The sequence below is a fragment of the Pteropus medius genome, unplaced genomic scaffold (assembly GCF_902729225.1).
Source record: "Pteropus medius unplaced genomic scaffold, Ma_sr-lr_union100, whole genome shotgun sequence".
Taxonomy (NCBI): Eukaryota; Metazoa; Chordata; class Mammalia; order Chiroptera; family Pteropodidae; genus Pteropus; species Pteropus medius.
Genome location: NW_024350927.1, coordinates 4,033,580 through 4,059,465, shown reverse-complemented (window position 1 = coordinate 4,059,465; position 25,886 = coordinate 4,033,580). Strand labels below are relative to the sequence as shown.

The 25,886-nt window shown below is 49.2% G+C and overlaps 1 long non-coding RNA gene across 1 annotated transcript in view; it reads left to right on the top strand.

Moving 5' to 3' along the window:
- The window catches only part of LOC120585802 (uncharacterized), a 14,771-nt gene extending 2,812 nt beyond the window's left edge, over positions 1–11,959 (top strand). Inside the window, exons 2-3 of the long non-coding RNA XR_005648523.1 lie at positions 10,105–10,191; positions 11,781–11,959. This is a non-coding gene — a long non-coding RNA (uncharacterized LOC120585802). The remainder of the gene's footprint in view (positions 1–10,104; positions 10,192–11,780) is intronic.
- Positions 11,960–25,886: the final 13,927 nt, after the last annotated feature.

Below are 25,886 nucleotides of genomic sequence, written 5' to 3'. Positions count from 1 at the left end.
GGGCTTGATGGAGAAGGGAGGTGAGCTGCAGCTTAAAGAACTAACTTTTTCCATGACTCAGCTCTTCCTGCCCAGGGCGGCATGGGAGGTTCAAGGACCTAGCAGAGCAGGCTGGAGCTGCCTTCTAGCCCAGGAAGCCAGTCCTAGGGTTACAGGTGGCCCCCCAAGAGAGCTAGCCCTGTGACCCACCTGGGAACTTGCTGGCCCTGGACGGGCCACCAGGCTATAACCATTCCCTCCCCACCATCCCCAGGGCCAAGTCCCATCTTTTCATTTTTACTTACTGTTGCATCCCCAGTGCCGGACACCTAATGCTCATGTCTAGTCCTTTACCAGGAACTTATCATCATCTCAGCTGAGAGCTGGGAACCTAAATGGGCCTTAATCCTTGCCGTCTCCCTATCGGAGGCTTAGAGAAGTTAAGAAAGTCACTCGAGGTCATGCAGCTAAGGGATGGAGGTGGGATTTGAATCCTGGTCCAATGCTCAGCTCTGTCTGCTTTATCCGTGGGTATCTCTCAGAAAGTGGAGGGTCACTCAAGGAGCTTCCTGGGATCCCAGCCTCGATTTCCAGAATCAGCATCCTTGTGGGGGTGGGGGCAGGAATCCGTGTGCAGGTGATTGTTCTAGAACCTCCCAGTGCTGCCTCTTCGTGGCCCCTCCTTATTTCCAGCCCTCCACGAAGCCTTCCTTGCTTCTTCTACCCCTGCGTGAGCCCTTCTCTCCTTTGCACTTAGGATGCATCCTGGCACTGAGCCCTCGTTCATGGGCTGATCTGGGTGGGTGGCTCTCGTCAGCTCCACAGATACCTCATGGAGAGACAACGGAAGCTGAGGGAGCGGGGGTGCTCCTGCTTCACTCACCCATTCTATCTGTCGGTCGATTGAATCCTTTACCTGGGTGGCCCCCTGTAGGAGCTGGGGGGCCAGTGGGAGAGGGTAAGGCAGGACGAGTCAGAGAAGAGAGTATGGTGGCAATCCAGGCCTCGGGGTTGGGCAGCCCAGGTTCAAATCCCAGCTCTGCCATTTCTCTGCTAAATGGAGATTAATAATGATGATAGCATTAGAAACTTGTAAAAATCTCATACCAGAGCTCGGTAAACGCCGGCTCTTATTTTCTATGGTGGTGCGGGGGTCAGTCCCTGGAGTGGAGTGGGTGGGGGTCAGTCCTGACTGGCCAGGGCCTTTCAGCCTTGCCCAGGAGCCAGTCTCCTCACCCGCAGAGACGGAGGGCCTGCCTTCAGCGGTGCTCCTGGGCCGCCCGTAGCGGGGCTCCCAGACCCTGCAGCCGGGCTGGGCACCCCCTCATCCCACCCACTACCTTCCCCCCCACACACCTGCCAGCACACTCTCTCCAGGATTTTTTTCACTCTGGCCAAGTAGACTATTCATCTTGCAAGGTTTCCTTTAGCTCATGTGGTATTTTTTTTCCAAGAAGCTCTTCCTCCCAGCTGCCCGCTCAGTCCCAACGTCCCTGTCCCCAGCCAGGACTGGCCCAGGGCTTCCTCCTCTTGGCCCCTCTGTTTCCCTCCTGCCCAACACAATCGTGCTGCATGGTCGCTGCTGTTTTCCCATTGGAATCGCACATCACACTGGAAGCTTCTCAAGTCCAGGGGCTGGGAGGGGGCGGTTGGTGGGCCTGAGACCGTATGGCAGCACCGGGCCCCGTGCTCAGACGGGCTTCGTGTGAGTGGGTGAATGCTCTGATGTCGCCATCCTGAAACTGTTGATGTCGTCTCTAACTTGTGCTTTCTAAGCGAAGTCAGAGCTGCCAGTCCCCCAGTGAAGACACCGAGTCACCGATGTGAGCAAAAGTAGTGAAATCTTTCAAAGGCGTGTCTCCATTTATCCAATCACTTGTTCATTCACCATTTACACAGCAGCTCCTGCGTGCCAGGCCCTGTCCTGGATGCTGGAGAGACAGCGGTGAACATGACAGCGAAGTCCCTGCCCTCCTAAGCTGGCATTATTAGATTACCAGGAAGTGAAGAATGTCAGAAAGAATACAGGGGGGCGGGCAGAGAGACAGATGGGGGCCAATGGGGCCAGGAGGATGGGGCTGGTTGGGGGGCAGAGAGATGAGAGTGGGGTTGGCGTGATGGGGGTGGTTGGGCAGCTGTTTCTATCGGGTGCGACACTGGGGCAGAGACTGAATGGGATGAGGCTCGAAACCCGAGGAATCTGGGTGAAGAACCCTGGATGGAGGGACAGGAAGTACTGAGCCAGGAGGATGCTTGGTGGGCTGGAGCAGCCAGAGGGGGAGGGGTGGAAGGAGACGGGTGGCCGAGGTTAACCCACCTGGGACCTTGTGGGTGCTTACTGTGCTCCTGGACCAGCAGCTTCCGAGTCGCCTGGGCAGGTGTGAGAAATGCAGAATCCCAGGCTCCACCCCGGACCTCCTGAGTGAGAGTCTGCATTTTATTTAACGCAATTCCCAGGTGCTCTTTTTTGCACACTGAAGTTTGAGGAGCGCTGAGGTAGGGTCCCCCGGGCCACGAGGACGGCCGCTGGTTTCATTTTCAGTGTGACAGGAACAGAGGGGAGATGGGCGGGATCTCTGTTCTAGCTCAGGGCTCAGCCGCTGGCCCAGAGCAGCCTGTAGGGAACCAAGAGGGGACACAGAGTTGGCCACGAGGAGTTCGTGGGGGAAGTCCAGGGAGAGATGGCTACAGCTGCCTGGTAAAGGATGGGTGGACAGTGACACTTGGAGGCCCCGCCACCATGAGCATCCAGCTCAGGGACCTCCCAGGAGGTCCCTTCCCTCCAAGGGACACTCCCATTGCGCAGGATTTTAATAGTGATAATTTGGCATCTCACACACACGCGCACACACACATGGCTCTATGAGCGATTGGCGGCTTTGCCCTGAGCAGAGCAAGCTGGCGGAGTTGCATGAGGGGGTTGGATCTGGAGAAACTCCTGGCCTGGCGGAAACCACTGTTCCATGAAGTTCAAGATGGGCTGACTTGGGGGTGGGGAGGGTCTTCGCGGAGTCAGATGCCTGGGGCGGAACATGAGCTGTGTGACATGGCCAACCTGGGGTGCCAGCCCAGCCAAAGGAAACAGAGAGGCTTCAGACCAGTGGAAAATCCCTTCACACTGGTCTGCGAAGGTTGGAGATGTTTCAAAGCCTCATAAAACACCTTCCGTTTCTAATACGGAACATTTGCCATGAGTGCCTCCTTGGTGAGGCCTGGCTAATAGGACTGGATATCTTAACAAACAAACAAACACAATGACCAAAAGCACCCCGAAGCAGGTAGAACGGCTCTTCTCGCTCCGTGACAACCGCCCCCACACGGTGAGTCTGTTCCGCGGGAATCCATCCCCCACACGGTTCGTGTTTCCCCTCCGTCATTGCCCCGAATCCCAGGCTGGGGCAGCAGGGAGGTGGGTTCGTCGGGCTCCGTGTGAGGGGATGCTGGGGCAGGCCCGCCGTGCTGGTCCTGGCTGTCCAGGTTGGGTGGAAACGCAGCTGGAGCCGAGGCTGGGAACGTGGCAGGAGCACAGATAGGTGGGTGGGGGTGCGGGTGTAACCTGAGGAAGTCTGGGCTGAGGCTCATGGTTGGTCGTCAACTCATTGCAAATCAGGCGTGGAAGTACTGGCGTGAGGATGGCCTTGGGGTTGGCGCGAGGCTGGGGTCAAGTCCAAGTGCTGCCACGTAGCAGCTGTGCAAGCTCGGGCAGGTTATTGGCCTTTCGGAGCCTCCCTAAAGTGAGAATTTTACCACGTACTGAGATGCTCTCTTTGAAGGGCTGTCATCTGGGAAGGAGAAGATGCTCAGGGATGTTCCGTATCTTCTTCTTGGCTTCACGTTCTCACGAATGCACTATCTGGGGTGGGGTGGGGTAGGGGCGGGTGAGGATCCTGAGTGACAGGGGCACTGTCTAGGGGGTAATAAAGAGTAAGAAAACCTGAGTGGAGGGGTGTGAAAAGCCTTTCCCAGAACCGGAACCAGAACCAGGCCAGAGCCGGGGCTGTAGGAATGCTGAATCCTTACCCTGGGTCAGAAGTCAGCAAACCTTTTCTGTAAAGGGCTGTGCGGGCCATAAATTTTTCAGTTGCAGCAATAGTCAATATATAAATAGACGATATGTAAACAGGTAACATGTGAGTAGAAGATGTGTAAATAAACAATATGTAATTAGATAACATGTAAATATACAGTATATAAAGAGCTATAGACATGCTCTCTCTAATGAGCATGGCTGTGTGCCAATAAAACTTTATTTATAGACACTCGAATTTCATATAACTTTCCCAGGTCTCAAAATTATTCTGTTTTGATTATTTTCCAACCACGTAAGAACCATTCTTAGACTCGCAGACTGTACATAAAAAGGCGGTGGGCCAGACTTGGCCTGTGGACTGTAGTTTGCTAATTTCTGCTCTGCAATACCAAGCCAGCAAACATCAATCTTTTGAAACCTAAGACATCAATGAAGGGTGAGCCTCAGAAGAGCAGAATCTGTTTTCTTGCTCTCTTTCTGGAAATGTATTCATAGGGACTGACTCAAGTTAACGTCTACTATTAAGGAGAGAATCACTGCAGGAGACAGAAGTTACCCAAAAAAAGGAAAAAAAGAAGTAATATTACTCAAGTCTAATGATGGATTTAAGTCATCACAACTAGCTCATGTTGCGATCACCACGCCCTGGGTGCTGTTTCCAGCTCCTCGAATGTAATATCTTATTTAGTCCTAACAGATGAGGACACCGAGACCCCTTACTGTTCAGTCACTTGCCTGAGGCCACAGACTTGTACACATTCAAGCAGGAGGTAGAACCCAGGGTCTAATCTGAGATCCTGGTGTCTCCCCTTCAATGCCTCTCAATGATAGAGCGCCCCTCAGGTCTATTACATCTCTGCCATTTATTATGAGGGCTCTCAGAGACATCGAAGAATGCCCAGTCCCTGCCTGCAGGTGGGGAGACAGACGTGACGCCCTTGGCTTTGCATGTGCTCCCCAGAAGTCCAGACTCCCGTTTCCTTGGCCACATCTGGCCTGCTGTCTCTTAGTGCCTGCCGGCCCTGGCTCCATGGTTGAAAGCCCCATTTGGGCAATTATTTCAGTGTCTTACTGCACATTGCACTCATCAGTTTATAAAACAAGTAGAAAACAGACAGACAGAGGTGCATATATTTACGGCATGAAGATTATGTCTCTTAAATGTAAGCAACTTAATAATAATTGTCATTATTGTACCTTTCCCGGGCACTTACAAGACACCAGGTTCCGTGCTTCACGTGGATTATCTCATGCAGCCATCACAGTCACCTGCTGACCGGGGCACTGGTGTGATCCCCATTTAACAGATGAGGAAACTGAGGCCCAGAGAGGAGGAGTAACTTGTCCAGACTGCACAGTTTTCAGTGGTGTTGCTGGGACACAGGTGCAATAATCAGATCTTCTGGACGTTGTGACGTAGCCTGTCAGGGGCTTGTGCGTATGCCGGGAGGTCAATTACCAAAGGAAAGCACAACAACCCCCCCAAAACATGGGCACAGTGCTGACGATATTCTACATCATTGAAAATTTAGTCTAAAGAGTAGGGTGTTATTGGGGATTTTATACTTTTTTTTTTTTTAACTCCTGGGAATACAAGTCTGTTTTCTCACAGTTATAACAGTAAAACCCTTGAAGTGTTAAGATACAAATTTGTATTGCCAGCATGATCCCACTTTTGGAAAGAAAAAGCCTAAAGTTCTTGTTCCTATTTATTTAGTTACCATTTGGTCAGGATTTACTGTGTGTCAGGCAGTACACTAAATGCTTCAGATTCATTTAATTTAATCTCTTTTAATCAAAACGGTTCCCCTGAAGTAGGATCTATATTCCCCCGCTTACGTCTGTGGAATTGGAGGTCAAGCAGCTTGGCCAAGGTCATGGAGTCAATGAGTGGCAGGTATGGAGTTCGAAGTTAGCTCAGTTTTACTTCAAAGCTCATTTTCTCTGCTTCTTCCTCTCCCTGCGCTGGAGCTTTGTCTGTCTGTCTGTCTCTCTACAAACACATGCACATGCACACATGCTCGCAGGCACGCATGCACACATGCAGGTGTGCACACACGTCTGCACACAGAAAAAACACAGGAAACACGTCAGAATGTTAATAGTGGATGGTGCAGTACATGTGATTTTTAATCGTCTCTTTTACATATTCCCAATGTTCTATAAGGAGTTTATGTTAAGAAAAATTCACACAATGATCTTTTTGTACGAGTATGCTTGTTTTAAAGCCAGCAGGATACAGGGGTTCTGGTGTGAAGCCACAGAGCCCCTGACCATGGGCCTCTTAAAAAATCTGCTGAAAAATCAGACGGGGAAGCCAGAACCTTTGCTTCTTGGAACTGCCTAATCCGCCCTATAATACCTTGCTTTGTAGGAAAGTTCTGTGCACAAATCCCATAAAACCCCATATTGTGGGGCTGACACTGAGCCTACCCAGAAGAAAATCTGCTAATGATCACTGCTTGCCAGGAGTCTGCAGAAATGATCAGACGTGTCACAACCCCCACGCCTGCCTCCTGCCTGAGCCCTTTCTAATAAGGACTCTTTTCATGAGTTTATAAAAACACTTTGTTTGGATCCCGTTGGGTCTTTATTTCATCTGACTTGAATGCCGAAGGTGGGGCCAGAAGGGGCTGAGGCTGCTCCTGAAGTTTTGGGACCCCGAGGAAACCACAGGTTAGAACATTCAGCAAAGATTATCCACCTCCCCCGACTCACCTCCACCTCCTGAAGGGACTGGACCTTCTCTGAGGCTGCTTTGGTGGATGGTGGCAAAAGTGAGACAGAGTGAGCATAAATTCTGGCTGCATCACCTGGAAGTGGTACCCGGGGGCGGGCGCTGCCCTAACGAAACCCAAAATGACTTGGGCAAGTTAGGTGAGCACTCTGCGCTTTCATTTCCTCTGACTGAAAAGGAAGCTTCTATTAGTGACCTTGCAAGGCTGTCTTATGACCCTAAAAGCTGCTGGACACTCTGTAGGCATCCTCCCCTCCCTCCCGGCCCCCACGCCCAAAAGCCCCCAGTGTTTTTCTTGGCTGCCCTAGGTTTCCATGACTTTCAGTGTTGAAAAGTTTTGTGTATCTGTAGTTCTAGAAAATTCGTAAATGGAACCCAAATTTCTGTGTACTCTTACATCAGTGTTAGTTAACATTTTATATAGTTTCTTTATCATCACCCACTCACCCATCATCCAGCCCATCCATCTTCAGGCCATCCATCTATCAAATATCTAATAATCATCCATCCATCCATCCATCCATCCATCCATCCATCCATCCATCTATATGTATTATTTTTGTTTTGTTTTGAGAGGACATTGCAGACCTAATTGCCCCACAGTCCCAAATACTTGTGGTATACATACTACAAGAACATTATATTATAAAACTACAGTACTTTTTAAAAAAATCAAAATCAGGAAGTCGATGTTGATAGAATGCTGTTATGTAATCTCCACCTTATTCAGATCTTGCCAATTCTGTCCCTAACATCCTTTATACAAAAGACAAACAATTTTTTTCTGGTCCAGGATCTAGTACAGAGGGACATGTGGTACATAGTTGTCACGCCTCTTTTGACTCCTTTAATCTGGTCTTCGACCTTGCTTTGTCTGTCATGACCTTGACAGTTTTGAAGAGCACAGGTTGTTATGGGCTGAATTATGTTGCCCCTTAAATTCATATGTTGGAGCCCTAACCCCGATACCTTGGGAATTCGATTCTATTTGGAGACGAGACTAAGTGATTAAGTTAAAGTGAGGCTGTGAGGGAGTCCGAATCCAGCCTGGCCGGCAGACTCATAAGAAGAAGGGATTTGGGCACTCAGAGAGACTCCCGGGATGTGCGTGCACAGGGCAGAGAACTCGTGGGGACACAAGGGAGAAGGCGGCCATCTGCAGGCCAAGGAGAGAGGCCTCGGGGAACACCAAACCGTTATCTAGAACTTTCGGCATCCGGACTGTGGGAACATAAATTCCTCTTGTTTCGGCTGCCCTGTCCGTGGTGTTTTGTTGTGGCAGCTCGAGCACAGTGACACAGGGGTCAGTAACTTTGTAAACCATCCCTCAGTTTTGGTCTTAGCTTATTCTTGCCATCCCAGAGACTTCTAGATGCTTCCTTCAACAAAAATAAAAAGCTCTTCCTATGCGCCAGCCTGTGCTCAGGGCGTTACGGGCATGACCCTCAGAACAGCACATTGAGGCAAACACCATTATTACACTCATTTCGCGGATAAGGAAAAATGAGCCTAGAGGGATTAAGGTCACCCCGCTAGGCGTAGAGAAGCTGGGTGGTTTGGCCCCAGAGTCTGTGGGTCCAGGAACCGTAAATTAACTTGAGCAAATCTATAAAGCACAAGGAAAGCAGTGTGCCACCGTAAATCAGGGGCAAAGGACACATAGTTTGTCTCCGATATGGGGCCACATATCTGCATTTCAAGGCTCAACCCCACTTCTCATGATGTGACTCTTGGAACTGTCCCCTCCCTTCACCCATTGGCCTTTTTTTAACTTTTTTTTTTTTGAACCTATTGGAATAATAACTATTATTTCTTGGGGATCTACTATATGCTAGTTTCTGTTCTAGTAGATTTCACGATGTAATTCATCTGATGCTCACAGCAACACGATGTAAGAGGCAGGTACAAACCCAATTTGCAGAAAAAGAAATTGAAGACAGAGGTGCAATAACTTGTTCAAATCTTGCATCAGACTGGGAGCTTCTGGAGGGTATGAACTGAGCAGGCTTCTCGGGTGCGTGACCTACGCAGTCACACTGACCCCACCCTTAAAAGGCCCCATGCAGGGTTAACGCTCCACTGTTCCCATCTCAAAATCCTTCATCGTTTTTGAACAAGGGGAAAGCCTTTTCACTTTGTGCTGGGCCCTAGGGCAGTAGCCAGTCCTGAGTCTGGTTAACAAGAGCTTGCACTATTTCGGCTCTGAGCCCAAGGGAGATGGATATCAGAGTGCCAGGGACATTTTATTGCACATTTATTTACACGTTGGTCTCCTTCCCCGGTGAGTGTGTGTGGGTAGCGGGGTCAGGAATGGTATCTGAGTTAGCTGGTGTTCTCAGCACCTAGCGCAGAGATTGCCACTGTGGAGACGGGCAGGAAATGTTCGCTGAACGAACTGACTAATAAATGAACCAACTCTTGATTCAACCAAGACAAAGGAGGGCCCGATGCCAGGATGGAGGTTTGCCCCAAGGCTGGCCTGGGAGCAAAGAAACCACTTGCCACCTTCTGCCTCTCTTCCCAAATTAGCCCGGTGTCCACAGATGTGACAGCTTAGGGAGAAGGGAGAGAAGAATGATCTGGAAAGGAAAACTGCACCTGTGAAGGAAACAAAGCCTCCGTTGTGGTCAGGGGAGTGTGCGGGGCAGGGAGGTGCTGGCTGCTTTGCGTACGAACGGGAGCTGGTTTCAGAGAGCCCAGTCAGTGTTCCCAACCGGACTTACACAGCTGCTCCTTTGAGAAGGCACAGAAGCCGCCCAGAGAGGTACCTTGATGGTCAGGGGCTAGATCAGCCGGTCCCTCCTCATGTCTACCCGTCTCTCCAGCCCCGGTTGAATGCCACCTCCTCCCAGAGCCCTCCTAGGTTTCCCCTGGGCAGAGTGGCTTATCCCATCCTGTGTTCAGCACCCTGGGTTTCTAATGAATTTAGAATGATGGTTTGGGACTCTCTTCACAGGAATCGATCCCCAAGAAGCTGAGGATGCAAATGATCAACCTGTACATTCGATTCCAGCAAAAAGATCTCACAAGTAGAAATGTTTGCAACCTACCCAGCCTCCCAACCCTCCAGCTCTACAAGTCTGGAGGGTCGCCTCCGTCACCTCCTCTGAGTCTGTGCTCAGGGGAGTGTGCGGGGCAGGGAGGTGCTGGCTGCTTTGTGCTCAGGGGAGTGTGCGGGGCAGGGAGGTGCCTCCTCACCTCCTCAGTGAGGCCTTCCTGGCAGCCCCGTTAACCTTGTGACACCACCCGGCCCCCATTCTTCACCCCACACTCTCTCTCTCCTTCTCCGCCTTATTTTTCTTGGTAGCACTGCTTAATTTACTTACTGTACTTACGCTGTTGTCTATTTATCACTTAGGTCCGTTTGTTGGCAGTCAGCTCCGAAGGGCAGGACTTTGCCATCATCACCATGTGTCTCAACTCCCAGGACAGGGCCCGGCCCATAGTAAGTGTTCAATACATAGTTATTGGGTAAGTCAACTCTCATTATACAGGTGAGGAAACTGAGTCACCAGGCCAAAGTGATGTAGCTGGTGAGGGGCAGTCAGTCCTTCGTTAAAAACCCACGAAGTTTAAACATGGAGTTCCCATATGAGCCAGCAATTTCACTCCGGGGCATACAGCCACGAGAAACAAAAACACATGTCCACACAAAACCTTATACATGACTGTGCATGGCAGCATTTCTCACCACAGCCAAAAAAGTGGAAACCACTCAAATGTCCATCGACCGATGAGTGAAAGAAAAATGATATATCCATACGATGGAAAACTTAACCATAAAAAGAAATGAAGTCCGATACATAATGCTACGGCATGGATGAATCTTGAAAACACGAAGCCCAGTTAAAAAAAGCCGGCCATTAAAGACCACATATTGTATGATTTCACTTATCTGAAATGTCCAAAATAGGCAAATCCATAAAGAGAGAATGTAGTTAGCGGTTGCCTGAATTTGGGAGGAGGTTGGGGAAAAACGGCAGAGTGACAGCTCAAAGGTATAGAGTTTCTTTTGGGGGCGATGAAAATGTTCTACAACTGATTGTGGCGATGATTATAACACTCTGTGGATACACTGAACCCCATTGAATTGCACACTCTAAGAGGGTACATTGTATGGCATGTGAATTATATCTCAGTAAAGCTGTTATGAAAAAAAGCCCTGGATTTTGGAGGGGTAAGATGTCCAGCAAAAGCAGGCATAGACCCTTGCCTCCACCTTGAGGACGTGAGTCTTGTTTGTTTTAAGCTCCATCTGGGGTAGGCAGGATCCCCTTCTTAGGGGTTGGCACCCTGAGCATTTGTGTCGATGCTTTATACTTTTTAAAAGCCTGAGTGGCAGCCACACCGCTTCAGATCCTACTGTAGTGAGTTGCAAGTTGTCCCCTCAAAAGATACTCCATGTCCTAATCTCCAGAAGGTGGCCTAAGTTGGGAAAAGGTCTTTGCAGATGTAATTAAGCTAAGCGTTTAGATCATCCTAGATTATTCTAATGGACTTTAAATCTAATAACAAGTGTCATTATAAGAGACAAGAGATACACAGAGAAGAGAATAAGGCCCCACGATGACAGAGGCAGAGATTGGAGTGATGCTGTCACAAGCCAAGGAACAGGTGGAGCCCCCAGGAGCGATTCCCCTCTGGAACATTTAGAAGGAGCGTGGCCCCGTCCACACCTTGACTTTTGGACTTCTGGCCTCCGGAATTGTGAGAGAATAACTTTCCGTCGTTTGACGCCAAGTTGGTGGTCATTTGTTACAGCCGCCCTAGGAAATTAGCACACCTGCCTCCTCCACGTACTGGCTGCCGTTTCTGGAACACATCTCTTTGCGGTCCAGAGTCTTGGGTTCCACATGTGTGGAACGGGGACACCTGTCAGTGCCTATGTCAGGGTGTGTGTGAGGACTCGAGATGATATGGGTAAAGCTCTTAGTGAAAGGCCTGGTAATCCCCAAGGATTCCCTCCCCGCCAGCGAGCATTTAAGGTTATATCGCCAAAGAGTCCCGGTCCTGATCGGTTCTGTCTCCCTACAGGGCCACCAAGGAACTTCAGAAGCCACCTCCCAGCCCCGCACCCAACACCAGCTTCCACTACCGTCTGCCCGACTTGAAGGAGGACCCGGGCTCATCAGGGGCTCTTAAGGCTGTGTTATAGGAAATGGTGCTAAGGACCCCTTGCGATATCATTTTTTAAATCCCATTAAAGGCAAGGCAGGATCTCACAGTGGTCAGATGCCTTGAGTTTAGATTTCTTGCTCTGCGATTCACTTGCTGTGTGGCCTTGGGCAAGTTAATTAGCCTCTCTGTGCCTCAGTTTCCTGACCTGTAAAACAGGCACGACGTCCGTTACGCTACCATCCTTTAGCAGTGCATGCTTAGCTTGGTGCTAAGGAAGGCTGTGTAGTTGTTCAAGAAACGTCAGACTCCATAAGGAGGACATTCCTTTGAATTTTAAACCTAAGTAAGTTTCCACTTGAGAGAAAAACTGCCTCTTCACTTCTTGCCCCGACCCAGCCACCAGAAGGCAGCTGGTCCCCCGGGGAGAGTTCTCCGCAGGATTTCCCAGCCAGCACCGTGGAAGGCTGGGAGAAGCCAAGTGCCTTGGCCTTTGCCCCCAGGGGGCCTCTGGAAGACACACCCAGCTTAACGGTGCAAGCCCTTCCAGCAGGGATAAAAATGCTGTGCTGGCCCAGAGCGCAAGCCACCAATCTGTTTTCTCAAGGGCGCCACCCTCTGAATTCCTGGAATTCTTGGCTAAGGGGAGTGTCCTCAGGGGGGTCTGTTCCAGGGCTGGGTCAGCTGGGCTGATTTACATGGCAGGGAGCTTGGACCGCAGCCCAGCGAGTGGGATGGGGTGGGGAGGGGACACCCAGAACGAGGATTTCCACTGTCCCGTGAGGCCAGGGCTTCCTGGTCTGGCTTAGCCCCACTTCATCTTCCTTAGTAGCTGGTGTCTGGAATTTCTCCCTGTGCAGGGATGGCGTGTAAAGGGGGGGGGGCATGGGCAGGAGCAACCATACCCCACCCCCCACCTCCCCCCAGCACGCCCCAGTGAAGGCAGCATCAGTCCTGAGGGTCCTGGCCTGGGGATTGAAGGACCTTGGGCCCCTCAAAGTGGGGGGAGCGAGTTCCTGGATGCTGCTGGCTGAACGTCCGTGAGATTTCGGCAGGTTTCAGCCTCCCTGAACTCCAGTTTTCTCACCAGTAAATTGGAGTTCAAAACATTAGCCCTAGCACTGGAAGGAACTCTAAGCTCTCACCTCGCTGTGCTTGGAGTCCCCAGGAGAACCTGAGGGTGTCTGGAAAAGACAGGATGAGGCCAGAGGTGGCCAGGACATCCTGTCCTTAAGACAGTGGGAACCTAGGCTGGTTGTGTGGGAAAAGCTCCGATCTGCCACCCAGATGGCCCCCTGTGTGGTTTCTCCCTCTGGAGTCTGCGTTTGGGAATGTTGGTTCAACACCCTGCCGTGATCACTGATGCTCCACGTGTCCCCCAGTGTTTAATTCTGGAAAGGTGCTTACCCACTGGTTCAGGTGTCGAGCCAGCTTCAGAGAATACCTCCGTGTGGGGCGCTGGCCTTGGAAGTCCTGGAAGGTGCGCCTCCATCCACCTGTGCGTCCATGGGTTCATCTGTCCACCTGTCTGTCTATTCATCAGAGGAGGTGTGCTGAGTCCTTCTATTTCCTGCTCTGTAAATGTGGGCAAGCTGGGTGATCTGGGCCTCAGAGTCTTCATCTGTAAAGTGGGGATGATGTCAGTACTTACCTCTTGGGGTGGTTTTGGGCATAAACAAGTATACAGGTAAGGGACTGCATGGCTGTGTCTGGCTCGTAGCAGGGATCTTATTTATTATTATTGTTGTCATTATTGTTGCTGTTGTTATTATGTTGCTATGGGAACCTGTATGAAATTAACACACAGTGTCAGACACTTGAAGGAAACCACCTTTGTGGGTGATCTTGGGAAGCTGACACTATCTTGCGCCAATCTTGCAGAGTCTATTTCATCTCTGGTGGCTGTTGGTGGGACCTATGCTTGGCAGTCCTAGGTAAACGCCAACTGTTTATTACTGGCATTACTGTCTTGAGCGCCTAGAGTTCTAGCCAGGAGCAACCCCACCTGACGTGTCCAAGGGCTTGTGCTTCCTCATTACCTCTGGCTTTGGAAATTTCAAGGTGACATTGCATACGCCCACTGCTGTCCTCACAGCTCCCTGAGGTCTAAAGTTCTCCACTTAAGCTATATTCAGTCTCAGTGAAGCCACGAGGGGTGGAGATCATGGGAAGACAAGAATCTGGAAGTTAAAACCCCAAAGCTCTGAGCTCTCCATGTCCTGTTTGTCCCCTAGAGACTCTACACGGGGAGGAAGGAAGGATATATCAGTTCAGATCGTGGACTCAGGCTCGAACTGCTTAATCACATCCCTACTCTGATGCTGATTGGTCCAGGGCTCCCCTCTTTGAGCTTCTCAGTTTCCTCATCTGTCAAGTGGGGATAATGATAATACAAACCCCATGGGCTTTTAGTGAAGAGTAAATAAGATGATATTCTTAAAATATTTGGCACATGCTTGGCACGCAGTAGTTGCCCAGAAAATATTATTCTTCAGTAGGTTCACCCCCTTCCTTCCTCTCCAGATACAACCTGGCAGCAGGTTTGCTGACCTCTCTGAGTCTAGCGCCTTCCCGCCCCCACTTCCTGGCTTCTCCGCCCTGGGTGGGAGCCCTGCCCTGCCCTGTCCGGGACGCCCAGCAGGAGCACATGCCAGAAGGCAAGCGCCAGCGTTTGCAAGGTCCTGCTCCTGTCCCACGCCCCGCCCACACCTCTTGCCACTGGCAGCCCCGCAACCCCTCTGCTTCCAGCTGGAAGCTGTTCACTCGTCTGACTAGTTACTTACACCGAACTTACACGACAGGGGTGCTCAGAAAGCAGAAAGTCTGACCAAACGTCTACCGTGGCGTGTCGCCTTATTTCATACGAAGAGGCACCCTTGTTCCCACAGTGCAGATGAGGAAACTGAGGCACAGAGAGCTTAAGTAGCTTGCTCAAGGTTTCAAATACAGCCAGCGAAAGAGTTTGGTACAAACTTCGGTGGACCGTCCCGGAGCGCAGCAGGTCATGTTAAGCGCCCTCTGTTCGATAATAGGGCTATTGTGCAGATTAACTGAGAGAGTGTAAGTCCAGTGCTCAGCGCAGTTCTCGTCACAGTTCTTGTCACATTAGTAAGGGCTCTATAGAACTTAACACTATAATGACAATAACAATAGCCGCAATCATTATTGCCCTTGCCCATTTCCCAACGCTCCAACGGGAGATCACGGAGGAGCGTTAATCGCAGGACCCGCATATTGCAAAGGCTACGAGACCGTGTCCACTTCCTCCCTACCTTCTGCCCTCCTCCTCCCTCCTCTGAGTCGACAGTAAAACCCCAAGGTCATGGGCAGGCCTGATTGTAATGCAGAAACGCAGAGTTCCATTAAGTTCGGAAAAATCAGAAAATTCTTTCTTGGTTATTGTAGAACAGTGGGAAAACCCCCACGCCATCAGATGGAGCCCGTTTCTGCACTGGGGTCCCCAGGAGCTGGAAGGTCAGGCTCACCTGGCTATTCAGGTCTGGGCGGGAGAAGCCACCTGAGAGGGAGTAGAGGCCGGGGGTGCGGGAGGCAGGGTGGAGGGGGGACAACAACCTGGTGGGGTGGATCCTGGGGGGTGGGAGCAGAGCATGACCCTCCCTATCATCCCTCCACTTTCCAGGAAAGTTTTTGAGCTCACGAGATGCCCAGGGTGATGGGGTTTCCCAGGGCAGGAGCCGACAGGGCTGAGGCAGAGCCAGGCCTGCACGGCACGACCGAACGCAGGCAGGAGGGTTAGAAAGGAGCGACGCAGGCATTGAGGTGTAAGGGAGCGGGGCCTTGCTCTGGATTGGATGCTGTCGGGAAGCAGGGTGGCTTCTAATGCATCTTATTTAGAAGCAGGAAGTCTAGACAGAGGCTGAAGCCATAATCGGCAACACTCACCCATATTGGCCATTTCTGGTCATTATTATGGCTTAGACGATGTCCATGTTTTGTCTGGGCTCACACGTGGTTACAGAGGGGCCTTGTTTTTGTATTATTCCACCACAGTCACCAAGCGGCTTTGTCTGATGTTGCTATTCTGTGACATTGTTTACGCCCATCAGAACACCAAGGCCTCAGTGATGGTGCCAGGAGCCAACTCATGGAGGTCTTTCTCAGAATGAGGTCCAGATGCAGAAATTGGGAGGAGACTTTGACTTCCAGATGCTCTGGAAGGAGGATGGGGGTCTGTTGGCCCAGCGCTCCAAAGGGGCAGCCCAATCTATACATCTCTATGACAAACAGAAGTCAGTACGGAACAAAATAGAAATTGTCCTTCAGCACAACCCACAGTGACAACATTTTGTGCAATCTCTGGGTTCAGCCCACCTGGACGCAAATCCCAGCTCTTATTAGCCGTGTAACTTTGATCGAGTTACTTAAACTTCTCTGTGCCTCAGTTTCTTTATCTGTAAAAGGAAGATAAGAATAGTGGCCTCTTTGTAGGGTTGGATGAGGATTTTGAGACAAGGTGTATAAAGTGCCCGGTATACAACGAGCATTTAAGCATGTGCTCTATATAGTTTTGTGTTCTGGTTTTTGGCTAAGTGATATATGAAGATTGTCTTATTTGCCCATGTATCTCTGCAACCCAGAGAAGCCACTTGATAAAAGTTTGTTGAATGAATAAATGAGGACATTTATTTAACTATTCCTCTGTCAGTGGACATTTAGGTTATTTCCTGTTTCTGTTGCCATAAATTGCACCAAAGACAAAAGAAAACGTAGATAAATTAGACTTCATCAAAATTAAACTTTTGCGTTTTAAAGGATACCATCAAGAAACTTAAAAAAAAAACCTACGGATGGAAAAAAAATTGCAAATTGTATATCTGATAAATGATTTATATCCAGAATATATAAGGAACTCTTGTAACTAAATAATAAAATGTACATAACCAAATTTTAAAACGGGCAAACATTCTGAATAGATCCAAAGGAAGGTATACAAATGGCCAATCGGTGTATGAAAAACGCAGAATAATGGCCTCCCAGAGATGCTCAGTTCAGATCAGAATCCTGGAGCTTTCAAATATATTACCTTATATATGACAAAGGGGAATTAAGGTTGGGCATTGCTAATTAGTTGAAAATAGGAAGATGATTCCAGAGTATCTGGGTGAGCCCAGTGAAATCATAAGGGCCCTTAAAAGTAGGAGAGGGAGGCGGATGGGGAGAGAACCAGAGAAACAGTGGCTCGAGATGGACTTGGCTCCGTGTTTTCGGCTTTGTAGATGGAGGAAGACGGCTAAGAGCCGGAGAACGTGGGTGGTCTCTGGAAGCTGGGAAAGGCAAGGAAAGCGATTCTGCCCTAGAATCTCAAGAAAGAATGAAATCCTGCTGATGCCTTTGATTTTAGCCCAGTGAGACCCGTGCTGAACTTTTGACGTCCAGAGGTATAAGATAATTTGTGATCATTTGTTACAGCAGCAATGGAAACTAATACACACGATTAAGTGTGATGCTAGGTGCGGCATTCTCATAGATGCCCTTAATCAGGACGTTTCTTTCTATCTTTGTTGAGTGATTTTTATCAGAAAAGAGTTTGGGATTTTAAGTGCTCGTCCAACATCCACTGAGGTAATCATGTATTGTTTGTCCTGTGTTCTATTGATAATATACCATATATTATAGAAATAAAATTTCACATGTTAAACGACTTTCGCATTCCTAGAATAAATCCCACTTAGCAACTGATTCTTTTTATATGTTGCTGGATTCAGTTTACTGGTATTTTGTTGAGAATTTTTGTATGCATATTCACAAGGGATATCGGTCTACAGTTTTCTTTCGATATCTTTGTCTTTGGTATCGGGGTAAAACTGGACTTACAACGAATTGGGAAGTGTTCTCTCTTCTATTTTTTAGAAGTTTATGAAGAATTAAAATGAATCCTTCTTTAAGTATATGACAGAATTTACCAGTAAAGTCATCTCTTTCCATGGATCGCTCTTGGAGTTCATTGAGCTTCATGGATGTGTACAATAATGTTTTTCATCAAATTTGGGAAGTTTTCGGCCATCATTTCCTCTAATATTTTTCCGCATGTTTTTTCTCTTTTCTCTCCCTTGGCATTCCCATGACACGTGTGTTTGTGGGATGCCCCACTTCTCTCGAAGGTTCTGTTCACTTTCCTTCATTTCCCCTCTGTTCTTCTGATTGCATGATCTCTATGAACCTGCCTTCAAGTCTGCTGGTTATTTATTCTGTCGAATCTCTCTAGTGAATATTTTATTTCCAATTCTATAATTTCTCTTTGGTCTCTTTATAAAAATAATAATTTCGGCCTTTTCTTTGCTATTCTCTGTATGAAATATTGTCATCATACTTTCCTTTACCCCTGCAAGCACGATATTCTTTAGCTCTGTGGGCATATTTGTGTCGCTCTTTTGAAGTCTTTGTGAAGTCTGACACGTGGGTTCTCTCTCAAAGGCAATTTCTGTTGCCTGTCATTCTTCTTTCGTGTGGATCACACTTTCCTGTTTCTTCAGATGTCTCATAATTTTTTGTTGTTGTTGAAAACTGGAGGTTTTAGGTATTACATCCTAGCGGCACTGGAGCTGATTCCCCCCGCCCCCTTCCCTGGGCTTGTTGCTTGCTGTTTGTTTAGTGACTTGGCAGGACTATTTCAGTCAAGTCTAATTCCCTCAGTGGGCAGCTTCTGATGTCACTCTCTGTTGGGGGCGGGGGGAGGGCTTGGGCCGAGCAGATCGGCCTGGGATGACAGTGTTTGCTTTAGGGCTCCTTGACTTTCTCTGATCTCCGTGTCACACTGTCTTCCTCTGTAGGTGTCACTCCCAACTGGTTAGCCTCCACTAATTGCAGGCTAATCGCTCTATTGTTTACAGCAGTGCCCTGGGGCACAGATGGCTCCCTTGCTTCTTGGGGCCCAGGTCCTGAAGGGTGGGTGGCTTCTCCAGTCCTCAGATCCTGCCATGTGTGTGGCTTTTCTAGTTTCAAGCTCCTGCAGCACAGATGGCTTCTCGAGCACTGACTCCTGCAGCGGCTTTCCAGCTGGGTCCCCCTTTTATATTCTCATTTCAGTGCCTCTAGCAAGACACCCCCCCTGTGAATGAACGGCTTTCCTCAGCACCCAGAAGGGCAGACTTCCAGCAAAATTTTGGGGGTGGAGGGAGGGATAGATGCCACCAAGTCCCACTGGCACAGCAGCGGAGCAACTTCTTTGCCAATTCAGTGAGTCACGTCACGGCCTCTCCAACAAGCTCTGATCTCAGCCTTTTGGGGTGAGAGGTGATCTTCCCTGGGTGAGTTGTCTCAGCTCCAGGGGTAACAGTTGTTCCTTGTACCTGCAATTGCTGTTCTTTTGGGCTCTCTTTACTTCTTGCTAGCCAATCTCTTGTATACCTGTACCCCATTATAGCCAATAACTCCTTAGGTTGCACTTTTTCTCATACCCCACGGAAGCTGGGTGCTCACAAAGCCACATGTGCTGCGGGGACCTGACATGTGAGCCCCTACAACCAGGAAGCAGAGCCTTTCTCTCTTGAGATGACTCTCGAGGACCCTTTCCTGACAACGCTTCAGTGCCAATGGGCAGAAGAAAAATATGGAAAGTTTCCACCTCTATTTTCACAGAGCAGGCAAGAATGGTGAGTTTGGAGCTGAGAGGCAATGCCCTGAGAACTAGCAAAAGCTCAGATGTCCAGCAGAAAGGATAAAAAGTTGTGGTCCATGCATCCAGTGGAATGCTATACAAAAATGAGAATGAATGAACCGATACCTACACTGAAAGATGTATATATATTGAGTGAAAAGAAGCCTGGTATAAAAGAAGACTCTCTGCGATTCCATTTATATGAAATTCAGAAACCAGTCAAATGCGTCTTGGCTGTCAAAGAAGGGTAGTGGTGACGTTTGGTGGGTGTGGTAACTGGGAGAAGGGGCATTGGTGATGGGGAGAAAGGACTTTCTAGAAGCTACAGATGTTCTGAATCCTGATTTGGATGCTGGTCACTTGGGTGTGTTCGCTTTGTGAAAATTCCTCAAGCCATATGCTTACGATTTGTGCACTTTTACGTGTGCATGTGTATACATACATTTATGTATTATAGCTAAATAAAATTTACTTGCACGCCCATGTTCATTGCGGCACTATTCACAATCCCTCAGTTAGGTGCTATAATGATCTACTTCTTACAGGAGAGGAAACAGACGCAGAGAACAGACACAGCTTATCGAAGGCCACAGAGCCCGTTAGCAGAAAAGGCAGGACCCAAACCTAGGCAGGTCGGCATTCGAGTGGACCCTCTCAGCCCTTTGCTGTGCTGCCTTCTTCCCATGGCCTGGATTGGAGTCTCAAAGTGGGGTCGGGGCTGCTAATTGGAATGACGTGCTTTACCCGCCCTAACCAGACTCTAGCAATGAAGGCCGGCCACGTCTCTCTTGTTTTACAGTTGAAAGATTAGGCCACAGAAGCCTGTGCAACCACACAAGGCTGTTCCCTCCACTGCCTGGGTGCTGGGTGTCATCTGAGCCTGATCTCTGTTGAGCCTTTGGGGAACTTATCTCTCAAGACTCCCCCTGATGGCAAGATTTGTTTTCTGGTACCTGCATTTCTCCGTAAAGAAGGCACCCCCCCCACCCCCTTACCCCCGCCCAGCTCTCATTGGCTCGGTTGGATTCACATGTAGAAGGCAGGTCAGGTCACTGAGTTAAGGCTAGCTCACAAAGAGCAGGAGGAAGGAGACAGCCAGGTCCTCCTGACACAAGTCCCCAAGCTGGCTCCCCAGGGCGATGGCTCCTCACCGCCTCAGGGACACGGTTGTCCTGTGACCGGTGCTGCTAGGGGCACAGTCCACCTTCTTCCTGCGGGTCTTTGGGCACCTCCTCCCTGCGGCCGTCCCTGCCACCCTGCGTAATCCTGCCCAGGTCAGATTTCTGCATTGCGTGTTCCTGTACGTGGGTCACTTGGTGAGTGTGCGCTCAGGCCCCATCATGGGTTGGGGTTCTCTCTCTCTCTCTCTCTCTCTGTCTCTCTCTCTGTACCTTGCCCCTCCTTTTCCTCTTTCATTTATCCTTTTTTCTCTCTTGCCCACCCCCTTTACTCCTGATTTCCAGCAATGTCTCTCCACCTCTCACCTCTCAGCAGCTAGAAAGATCTTTTAAAACGTTAAGTCAAGTCCGGTCAGTCCCGTGATTAAAGCCATCCTGTGGCTTTCCGGTGTCATTAGATGACACCCAAGCAGCTCCCCACAGCCTGCGAGGCCCTGACCGGGCTGGCTTTGCCAACCTCTCCTACCTGGTCACCCGGGTCTCCCTCTTCCCGTAGCCCTTAGCTCTATGGCAGCCACATAGCCTGTCCCTGTGCCTCGGACACACCGGGCTTCTCCCCACGCTGAATCTTCTGCACTCGCTGTTCCTTTGGCCTCAAAAGAGGGGCCCCACCCCCCAACCTTTCATGACTGGTGACCCTGTGTTCATTCTTCCAGTCTGATCTTAAATGTTTCTCACCAGAGTGGCCTCTCTGGACATCTTAGCTGAAGAACTCTCTGCCCACTCTACTGTCCCACCTGTCCCCGCCACCTCCGTACCTGATGTCATTCTTTAAAATAGTCTTGGGGCACTTGCCACAATCTGAGCTTGTCTTCTTCTTTCATGTATTTCATTATTTACTTTCTGTCTTCTCCCAACTAAAAATGGAAACTCTGAGGGTGCAGGGAAGGCTCCTGATTTGTTTGCTGCTGAATCCCCAGTGCCTGGTTTGTGGTTTTAATTTTTAAATGAATACATGAATGTGTGAATACATCGATGGGTGCATGTGTTTATGAATGAACAATGCATGGATGGATAGATAGATGGGTGGGTGGATGGGTGGATGGGTGGGTGGATGGGTGGATGGGTGGATGGATGGATGGATGGTTGGATGCAGGTGAGAAAATTTGCCTGTGTAGAGGTGAGCGTCTTCCATTGTAGAACATCCATGAGGTTAGGCTGTAGTGCCACCTGGTGGTAGAAATAACAATGTCTAAATTTGCTGCTGAGACGCTCTCCCTTTTTTAGAAGCTAATGGTGACCATCTCCCATCTACTGGCCTCACCCTCATTCGAGCTCACTCTTCCCTTTCAGAGGTTCCCAGTATCACCCTGTTACTTGGCCGGGGTTGTCACCCTTCCTCTGTAGAGTGATGATGTTTTTTCCAAAAGTAAGACCAGCGCTTATTTGGCAAATATTTACTGAGCACCTACACTGTGTCAGACCCTCTTGCAGGTAGAGGGGATGCAGTGGAGAACAGGAAGGGCCCCCCTGGATCTAACTCGAATAAGAGAACTGAACAATGAAAGAGAAAACAAACAGGTAGGGTGGTTTCACGTTCAGAGAAAGCCTCTCCAAGAAGGAAGAATTGAGGCCAGGCCTATCCAACAAGTGAGGAGCAGCTGGCCTTACAGAGGCCGGAAAATGAGCCTACGGAGCCGGGCTTGGAATAGGGTGAAGCAGGTAGGGCACTTGCCTCAGGATCCAGATTTAAAGGGCCATCAAACAACTCAGTCATCGAAATAAATAATATTTTTATGCGATATTAAAAAAATCAATCTCAATGCAAAAAAAGTCTATGATGAGCAACATATCAACATTTATATAAAGAGAGGATCCAACAGGGCTGAGTGAGTGGTGCGAACGCAAAGTAGGATCCTGTCTACTTAAAATTCGCATCTGTCGTCCGTCGCAGATAGTTTTGGCGTTCAGTTTAATACCTTAAAACCGCGCGCCAAAGGATTATGTATCTCCGTTGCCGAGTGCATTGGCGACTCCTTAATTTTGTGCCCAAAGTGAGTGCCTTGCTTGCCTCACTCTGGTCCCAGCTGAAGGGTCAGCAGGTGCAGAGGCCGAAAGAGGTGCTTGAAGGAAAGTAAGAACCGTCATGGCAACAGGGCAGGGAGATGAAGAGGCAGAGGTCAGCAGGACCCAGCCTGGTCTCTACTCTGGCTGTGCTTTAAAATCACTCTGGGGCTTTAAAGTCACACTCACGCCCAGGCCCCACCCCAGGCTGACTGTCAGTCTCGGGGGGTGGGGTCCAGGCGTCTCCCCAGTAACCGCAATCCCATGGCAGAGCTGACACCTACCTAAGAGCTGCCCACTTTGACTCAATTCCACCCTCTTCTGTCTCCTCCCTTCACACATTATGTTACACCCCCACCCCGTCAGAAGGGACATTCACAACCTCTCCTGACACTGGAATTAAACTTGTCTGATTTGGGAGATCCTGCTGCTCGGACCCTGACCCCAGAGGTTCTGATCCGATTGGTTTGGGCCTCAGCACTTGTAAAATGCTGAGTAAGTTGCTTTGGGCATCAGGACTTGTAAAATGTCCCTCGTACTTCTACGTACAGCCAAAGTTGAGTTAGACAGAGGTTGATTGGGAACATTGCGTGTCTGGCACTGTGCCAGAATAGTCAGAGTACTCACGTTAATGAACCTGCCCTCTGAAAAGCTCAGATGGTGTTAATGACCCCCCCACCCCCACCCCGTCAGAAGGGACATTCACAACCTCTCCTGACACTGGAATTAAACTTACCTAACAGAAATGGCCCATCCAATCATTGCTTACTTCTCGATAGCATATAGACGTATCTGTAATTATTATTAATATTGCAGGGCTTGTCCTCCCTAGTCTTGGCTTTGTTGGTTGCAAGTCACCAAGCCTTCTTGGTCCTCGGTTTCCGCCCCCCCACCACCCCGTAAAAGGAAACGCTGCAGCAGGTGAGCCCCAAGGTACGTCCAAGCCCTGACGTTAAGGAGACTGGGGCAGATATCAGGTATCTGACTTGGCCTGGCTTTTTGGCTTTGCGCAGACAGAGCTGGCCAGAGCCACTTTGGAGGGGGCAAGAAAAAGAACAAAGGGGGGACGTTACATCCAACACCAGCACGGTCGGCGGGCTCTTGCCGGGGCCTAGGGTGAGCAGTGCTGGGCCCTGTGGGGACCCGCATCCCTACAGGCTTCTCTCGGGCTGCCGCTCTTGTGACCAGTCTTGTCTCGCAGAATTCTACCCTGGCGTGTGCGCTTGTCCGGCCCGGGAGGCCGGTTCTGTGCTGCTGTTGGCTGGCTGAGATGCTGGACAAGGTCAGCAGGTGTTACATGGGTGGGAGAAGGTGGGTGATTTACAGAACAAAGAGAGGCCCTATCTCCCAAGAGGCACCCACGGGGACAGGCACGGTACTGTTCAAAATAGCAAAAACCTGGAAACAGCCCAAATACTCATCAGTGGAGGAATGCATGAATAAACCGTGGATGGTGAATATTATATCACACGGCCATTAGGGTGTTCCGAAATATGACATAGCCATTTAGATAAATGAACCAGAAGGGCATATCATAATGTAAATGAATCTTAGCGGTATAAAATTAAGTAAAAAATTTTTCAAAAAAATATGTAAATTCTGACACTCTTTTTATAAAGCTAAAAACAATTAAAATCAAAAGAATATTTTTAAGGAATATACACAGACACAATAAAACTGTAAAAAGGAAAGAAAGGGAATGATGGATACGGGATTCAGGCTAATTATTCTCTCAGATCGGGGAGATAGTGAGATGGGTAGCAGAGGGTTGGCTGAAGGTTATGGTCAAGGTCCTGGCTGTTGTTTGGGATGATAGTTCTGCAGGTGCTTATTGCATTGTTAAGATGAATAATTAACTAACCAACCAACTAACTGCTGGCCCTGCAGGGACCAATGCTGCGTGGGTCTCAAGACACAACTCTGGGCAACAAAAGTCCTTTGAAAACATAGAGGGGCACAGGGACGGGGGGTGCATTTGAGCGGCTTTCTCTCCTTCATTGAGAAGACCAGAGGTGCCGAGTAAGTTGCTTTAAGTCACACAGACGTACTGTCTACCTAGCCTGGCAGCAGCCAAGGCTTACAAAGGGCTTGTCGTAGAGGTCAAATCTAAAAGCTCCATCTTTAGTTTCTCTCACTTGCCTTCTTTAAACTCTTTCCTGGTGACTTGCAATCTCTTGGAGCAAGAACCAGAATCCCAGGGCCAGGTATCTGCACAGGCAGTTTGGAGTGGGCTCCTGGAGGCATGGGCAGGCATCGTGATCTACGTGTTATATGCAAACAGCTTTGATGGAGGAGTGTCTTACCTAGCGCTGTGCAACAGCATTAACATAAACATAACAGCTTAAACCGACACACATATCGCATGTATTATCTCACACCTTCTGTGGGTCGAGAGTCTGGAAAGAGCTTACCTGCAATCAAGGTGCTGGGCTATGGTCTCCCCTGAGGCTTGAACTGGGAAAGATCCACTTCCAAGCTCAGTCAAGTCATTGGCAGATTCCAGTTCCTTGAGTTTGTAGGCTGAGGGTTTCAGTTTCTTGCTAGCTGTTGGCTCGTTGGCCATTCTTAGCTTCTAGAGGTCACTCTTCGTTTCTTGCCACATGAGGTTCCCCAAATGGCTGCTTGTTTCCTTAAAGCCAGCAAGGGAGAGACAGACTCCAGCAAGATGACTACGAGAATCTAAATAATGTAATCACAAACACGTAATCATGTATGTGCCATCACCTTTGCCGTATTCTATTGGTTAGAAGCAAATCACAGGTCTTGCCCACCCAAGGTCAGGTGGGCATGTGAACACCGGGCGGGGTAGGATCATGGGGACACCTTAGAGTCTGTCCACCACAGGAGGTCTCACCAGAGGGTGATGGGAAGAACAGTCGACACAACTTCTCTGCCCGAGAAACAGGATGGTCTGCCGGTGCTAGTGACAGACGGTTTGGGGCTATATTTGGGGGCCGCTCCCCATGGGGTCCCCCGGGAGAGGTCCAATCAGGAGAAAGAAATCACACCAATAGTCTTCTTTTTTTTTTTTCCTCTGGAAAATCTTTATAAGCCTCAAGCACAATAAAATCTTCTTAAGATGTTTTCTGCCTCCAGGGTCTAACTTAGAACTTACATTCAGGGACACTTATAAGACATGATAGACACATGCAAATGATCCAGACAGCTAAATGTATCGTAATGGAAGAGTGAAAAGTCAGAATCATCAATTTTTTTTTTTTTAAG